The sequence below is a fragment of the Saccopteryx leptura genome, chromosome 7 (assembly GCF_036850995.1).
Source record: "Saccopteryx leptura isolate mSacLep1 chromosome 7, mSacLep1_pri_phased_curated, whole genome shotgun sequence".
NCBI classification, from domain to species: Eukaryota; Metazoa; Chordata; class Mammalia; order Chiroptera; family Emballonuridae; genus Saccopteryx; species Saccopteryx leptura.
Genome location: NC_089509.1, coordinates 46,576,990 through 46,584,188, shown reverse-complemented (window position 1 = coordinate 46,584,188; position 7,199 = coordinate 46,576,990). Strand labels below are relative to the sequence as shown.

Here is a 7,199-nt window from a genome sequence, read left to right as displayed (position 1 = left end):
AAGACTCAGTTTTCTCCATGTCTCAATTTTGTCTAAACTGATTATTGGAGAAGAGGCAGGGGATTCATCCTTAACCTGAATGGATAAATTGTGTACTTGTGAATATTCTCCCAAATTCTGCAATGAGATAGAGAAAAATGCCTTCTGCTGTGATTACTCTCTGAACAACTCCACTACTATGGTCTTGTTAGGATTTACTACCTTTCCTCCTTTTATTTTATGGGTTGAGTTTCTGGATCAACTTTTTGGGTGACCTCTGAGCAAATTTACAGATAACGTGAGCTCTTAATACTGTTCTTTGCTCTGGATCTTCAGATGAAAATCAGAGGCAACAGGAACAAGTCTACTTCTAGTGCTTTATAGATCAGTAATTTCACCATTGAGACAATCTGAACATGATTAGATTCAGGCTGTATCTATAAACAGATCTAGATGACTTAATTTATGAACTTGTTTTCTCAAGGTATTTCTTCAGCCAATATAATTGGACCAGTTTGGTGTGTGGAATTAGTGTCAGAGATTTCATCATCTTTCAGGGTGGTTGCTACAGATAGGCAAATGTTCAGAACAGGTGGGAATTGTTTTGCAGGCTGGAGATGACATAGGAAAATATTTCCAAGGGGTAGATTTAAGGTCTTGTTAGCCTTCTTTCCCAGAAAGCCTGAATTAAGGTGCTTCACTTAGCATTCACCTATCTCTGTTTTTTTGTGTTTCTGCTCCTCAAATAAGACCTAGTTATGACCCACTGTATCCCAACTTTGGGTATGATCACCAGACTCCATCAGCCTGTGTTTCTGTGCTATTTCTGCTGTGCTCTCTCTTTTAAAATTGATTTTAGAAAGAGAGAGAGGAAGAAAGAAAAAGACAGAGACAGAGAGAGAAACACTGATTTGTTTTTCCACTTGTTTATGCATTCATTGGTTGATTCTTGTATGTGCCCTGACCAGGGATGGAACCTGCTACCTTGGTGTATTGGGATGATGTGCCAGTAAAGCTGGCCAGGTCCTCTGCTTTACTTTTGATTTCTTTTTTTTTTTCTTCATCTCACAAGAAGCCGTAACTTTATTAATGATAGAAACAGTACAAATTTCAAACCAAGCTACAGTTACTCTTTTGAAACACCCAAAAACCTCCTCATTTTTAGATGGTTACATTTACAATGTCATTACTGTTAGTCCTCAGGGCTCGGACTACCCTTGCTTTCGAAACATTTGCTTGTGACATGACCAATTCTATGTCCTTAACTTCCACACCTGTTTCATCAACGTCTTCCTCTTCACTCTCCTATTGTACAGTTAGAGTTTGTGTGTTTTCTTGAATGTTTGTAACAGCTTCACCTTGAACTTTGAATTTCTCTGCAGCTGCTAGCTGTGCTTGCTGAGATCAATCCTCCATCTTGGCTTCCCCCCAAACTATGTAGGTCTCCAAAGCTGGGCTCTTGTAGAAGATGAGCTTAGAATTTTGGTAGTGACTTTAGTAATCCCTGTCGCCTGTCAATAACCCAGTTTGGCCATAGCTTCCTGTGCCTTCTTTTCACTCTGGCTTTTTGCTTTATCACCTGGTTCTTCATCGATTTCAGCTGCTGCCAGCTGGGCTAGGTGGGTGGTTGTCTGTGTGGAATCTTGTTCCTTGAACTCTGCTACTGATTCATCACTGTCCGATTCTGTTCTAGACCTTGTCACAGTCTGGGGCTGTGTCAACTCCTGCTCTGTAGTTTCTATAGTTTCACCAGGCTCTCTGTGTGGGGAATGCAGAACCAAGATGGTGGCAGAAAGAGAGCAAGTGAGAGTGTGACCCCTGCCTATTATTGAAGAAAGCCTGACAATCTTACTCTTTATTTCAATGCTCATATTTCCAGTCCAGAATTTACAATCTGGGCCAGATTTCTTCTTCTCCCTTGCTTGAGTTCTGGTGTCTATGGCCTTGAGTTTCCTTCACTGTGATTCATCCCATTGTCATGACTCAGAAAGAAAGATTCTGCCACTGCTTCCACAGCTTGATGACTAATAAAGATTTCAAAAGTTAGTATAGTTCTAGCTCCAAAAGTCTTCTTTGATTCAGTCTTTACTGTTATTGAAGTCACTTTTGAAAACATTGGAGAAACAAACATAGTTTTGCCTTCTTTTCAAAGTTATCACAAGTTCTTAAAAACGGTGTCAGAATTAAATCCTGACAGAGAATCAGAAACTTGTTTCTTTTCTAAGTAATGATAGTGTATGAGCTGCTCATAAACGGGCTCATAAATGCAGCTGTGCAGTGCAAACCAGGAGGTGGCACCTGGAGGGAAATCAGAGATTCACATTGTGGAACAACTAAAGAAAGGAAAAGTTCTTTTAGTCCAAAACCTGGCATTACTCAATAGATAGGAGAGAGAGTTAACACTGGTTGGCCTTAATAGGTCAATGTGGACCAGTGAGGGAAGACGGAACTTAGGTAGAACAAATGGGAAAGGAAACGGGCCTTCCAGGGACAGTTGGCGTCTATTGCACAGAGCACAGAAAGCTGGATATGTGCAGAAATGACTTAGCAGATACTGATTTTCAACCTGGTTTAAGAAAAAGTGAATTCATTTTCTGAGCAAAGCCCCTGCTCCTTGATGAGGGAAGCATTGCCTGCTGTCGGAAGTTCCAGTTATTTAAGCCTGTTGTACCCAAGGGAGAGTATATGGACTGTTGTCTATGGTAAAGGTTTAACCAGCCCACGTGAAATGAGAAGGGTAATGCAGTGATTTCTCTCTAAAGCTAAATCTATCTTGCTTTTTATTCAAAGGTTAATTTCCTCCTGCTTTCTTTGTTTTGTTTTTTTGTAGCATGTGGTTTTTAAAAAATAAAAACAATGGTGTTAGTAGATGGTAGTTATTTAATTTTATGTCTTTGCGTAAAAAATTAAAAATTAACAACCTTACATTGGTCCCAAAAGATTTTTGAAAATATTACTAGTTCATACAATCCAAACATTTCTTTTTTTCTTTTCTTTTCTTTTCTCTTTCTTTCTTTCTTTTAAAAGAGAAAGGCAGGGAGAGACAGACAGAGAGACAGTGCCCTGACCAGGGATCAAACTAGCAACCTCTGCACTTTGGAGATGATGCTCCAACCAACTGAGCTATGCAGACAGAGCTTATTTATTTATTTATTTATTTAAGAGAGAAAGAGAGAGGAAAAGAGAGAACGGGGAAGAGGGAGTATTCATTTGTTGTTCCACTTAGTCATGTATTCATTGGTTACTTCCCATGTGTTCCCTGACAGAGGACCAAACCTGCAACATTGTCATTTCAGGACAACACTACGACCAACTGAGCTAACCGGCCAAGGTGCCAAACATTTCGAAGTTCGGATTTAACCCACTCACTATACAGTGATACACCAAGTGACAAACAGATAACCTAAGCAGGAAGGGAGCGTGATCTTTGGACAGTGGCACATTGTGGAGCAAAAGTGGCAGCAAATTCAAGACCCAGGTCTCCAAGTCAGCAGCCCATTATAAATGTCACCTACAGATTTTCTATTGGTGCTACTTCTGAGTATATTTGAAATCGTTGTTGTTGCTTTGTTATTAATAATAGTATATCAGGAAGATGAAAATCAAGGATTTCATAAGAAGTATCAATAAAGCACACATTATAATTATATAGTTACATATAAAATGAATATTTAATGTGATCTTAAATGTGTGAACAGTTAAACATTCTAGTTTATTCTTATTGGCAAGTTGGTGTCACAAAGAAAGGGATGCTTTTAAATTATTTGGCCAGGCTGAATCAAAATCAATTCCTTTAGGGAAGTGCACCTATTGGAGTAGATTTTTACGTCCTCCCAGCTCTCATTATATTCCTATCAGGGATGCCGGTGTTGGATATTGGGTGCATCTCCATTTTGGGAAGGCTTCTAAGGTAACTATCAGCTTAAAGAGAAAGCACGTTATAAATGGTCATTGATATCTGTCAGAGGCTGCAGAGGAAGACAGTGGGACGTATTTCTGGTTGTATATTTGCCATATCAGGCCAAAATCTTCATTCAATACTCAGTATATGCTGCTCCAGCTGTAGTTACCAGTTTATTTATATAGGAAATTCTCCCTTTTCAACATGGTGCTGCCTGTGAACTGAATATAAAAGTGGATTTTCATAAAATGGATTGTACTTTTCCAGAGGAGCAATGCTTTAATTGTGGGATGAATTTCCACTCAAAGGCAACATCAAATGTACCAGAAATGGCAGCCAAAGAATGTCTCACAGAAGAAAAAAGGCCGTGAGACAACAGAGCTTTGTTCTGCCCTAGAATTTAGAGCTGAAAAGGACCAGCTATGTCCTAAGACTTATGTGTGGCTGGCAGATCAGTACTGTCAGCATTAGATGGTTAGAAACTTAGACTGTCAGGGCCTCGCCTCTGTATTTCTCAGCCTGAGTCTGGTGAATCTGTATTTTAACGAGACCCTTTGGTCATTCTTGCTCTGTCCAGGAAACCAGACCTGGAGAACTAGCAGACAAAGCGAAGTCTATTAAACCCATGAGATGGGGCATTCTTAGCACAAGACTGAGAGAAGCCCAGTGCAGTAGGGACACAGAAGCAGGCCACGTCATCTGGAGAGTTGAGAGGAACAGCTGCATCATAGGAAATGCTTCCACGCTGGGCCTGAAAGTCATTACAAAATCACAAGGCTCCTTCCTGGGAAGAGCCAGTGTGGCTCTTCTAAAATCCCAACTGGTGTCTTGCCTAGACTTGGCACTCAGAGATTCATCAGTGGGGAGCAGGACTCTGAGGTGTAATAAACAAACAGGGAGAGAAGTAGTCATGTCTACTCCATGCCACTTTCCTCAGGCCGCTCATAAAAATCATCCAGGGAGCCTTAGAAACCCTCCAGTGTTTGGGTAGCACCCCAGGATTTTGATTCAATTAGTCTGAGGTTTGTCCCAAGCCTTGGTGTTTAAAAAATTTCCCTGGCAGGCGGTGGCACAGTGGATAGATCTTCAGACTGATATGCAGAGGTCGCCAGCTTGAGTGCAGGCTCATCTGGTTTGAGCAAAGCTCACCAGATTGGACCCAAGGTTGCTGGCTCGAGCAAGGGGTTACTCAGTCTGTTGTAGCCCCATGGTCAAGGTACATATGAGAAAGCAATCAATGAACAACTAATGTGCCACAACAAAAAACTGATGATTGATGCTTCTCTCTGTGTTCCTGTCTGTCTGTCCCTAAATATCCCTCTCTCTGACTCACGCTCTGTCTGTAAAAAAAAAAAAAAAAATCCCTGGTTAGCCTGACCAGGCATTGGCGCAGTGGATAGAGCATCAAATTGGGATGCGGAGGACCCAGATTCGAAACCCCGAGGTCGCCAGCTTAAAGCGCGGGCTCATCTGGTTTGAGCAAGGCTCACCAGTTTGAGCCCAAGGTCACTAGCTCGAGCAAGGGGTCACTTGGTCTGCTGTAGTGCCCTGGTCAAGGCACATATGAGAAAGCAATCAATGAATAACTTTGGTGCCGCAATGAAGAATTGATGCTTCTCGTCTCTCTCCCTTCCTGTCTGTCCCTATCTATCCCTCTATCTGACTCTCTGTCACCAAAAAAATAATAATGAAAAAAAAATTTCCTAGTTGATTGTTATGTGTAAACAGCATTTCAAATTCTGTAATATCTTATTTATTTAAATACCTTTAAAATAAAGACCTGCAGAGAAAAAAATGAGTCATTTATAGAATATTCTATAAAAAAAAAGCAGCTGTACTACAGCATGAATATCTGCTGTATAAATTCATGTGAAAACTAGAGTAAACATTTCATTAGAAGTATATTTTATTTTGTGATAAGATGCAGGAATTTGAAAATCTGTATTTTTAAACTATAGATAAAGTATTGTGCTCTCATTCTATTTGAATGTTTTGTCACACACAGATGCTCAGAAGTATAAATTGGGGTTAAGACCTGGGAGGCTGGATCTGCTCTATGACCCCCTGCTGGTGATGAACTGTTCTTGAAACTGATGAGCGTGTGGGTAAAGGTGAAGAGTGGGTGTTAATTAGATTGTCTTGAAGTGGAGCAGCTAGCTCCACAAAAGGCTAGTCTCGGTGACAAGGAGATTCTCTTCATTACCTTAACACCTAGTTTGCAAATTCTTATGAAGATAAGGAGTAAAAAGCTAACTTTCATTGGGTGCCTATTGTGTGCTGAGCTAGGTTTTCTCATTTTGTTTTGATAATTACTTTGTAAATTAGGCGTTTTTCAGAGGATAAAGCAGGCTCAGTGACACTAAGTAGTTTGGATGTGGACAGTAAATGGCGGATCACGATTTGAACTCAGGGATGTCTGTCTCCCGGGCTCAAGGGTTTTTGTGTGGCACACATGCTACGTTCTGTTCCCCAGAGGGCAGAAGAACCTGTTAGACCATGTTTCTTTATAGATGGCTGACAATTATTTCTTTAAGAATCAACAATTGTGTAACATATTAGGCTGATCTGTTTTACATCATGTGAGTGGCCTGTGATTGGGCTCCCTCAATTTTCATCACCTTCCTTCATTCCCCTTCTGGTGAATCTTTGACTGTTCTCATCCTATGACATGGCATTCTCTCCCTGTGGAGCTGAACAGCCAAATGCCAGCCCAACTCCCAGATTCTCTATAACTCCGATAGCTGCTGACTGTGGCCTGGCAGTCTGCATGTTTAGGTGGAGGGTCAGATTGACCCAAGCCTGGAGACTTCCAAGAGAATTCAATGAGTTGCATGGTGTTTGAGCCTTGATTTGAGTTAGACAGGGGTCCCCAAACTTTTTACACAGGGGGCCAGTTCACTGTCCCTCAGACTGTTGGAGGGCCGTACTATAAAAAAACTATGAACAAATCCCTATGCACACTGCACATATCTTATTTTAAAGTAAAAAAACAAACCAGGAACAAATACAATATTTAAAATAAAGAACAAGTAAATTTAAATCAACAAACTGACCAGTATTTCAATGGGAACTATGCTTCTCTCACTGACCACCAATGAAAGAGGTGCCCCTTCCAGAAGTGCAGTGGGGGCCGGATAAATGGCCTCAGGGGGCCGCATGCGGCCCGCGGGCCGTAGTTTGGGGACCCCTGAGTTAGAGTCAGGTAGAACTGGGAAAGGCTTGTAGACTCAAACACTCTAATTCTGAGGTTAATTCAGGCTTGACACTCAGTAGGCAGCATTATGGGTTTCTGAGACCCTGCAAATCTCTGAATTATTGA

The 7,199-nt window shown here is 41.1% G+C and overlaps 1 pseudogene; it reads right to left on the bottom strand.

The window, feature by feature from the left end:
- Positions 1–1,140: 1,140 nt before the first annotated feature.
- On the bottom strand, positions 1,141–1,850 carry LOC136378988 (nascent polypeptide-associated complex subunit alpha pseudogene; annotated as a pseudogene).
- Between the last annotated feature and the right edge of the window lie 5,349 nt (positions 1,851–7,199).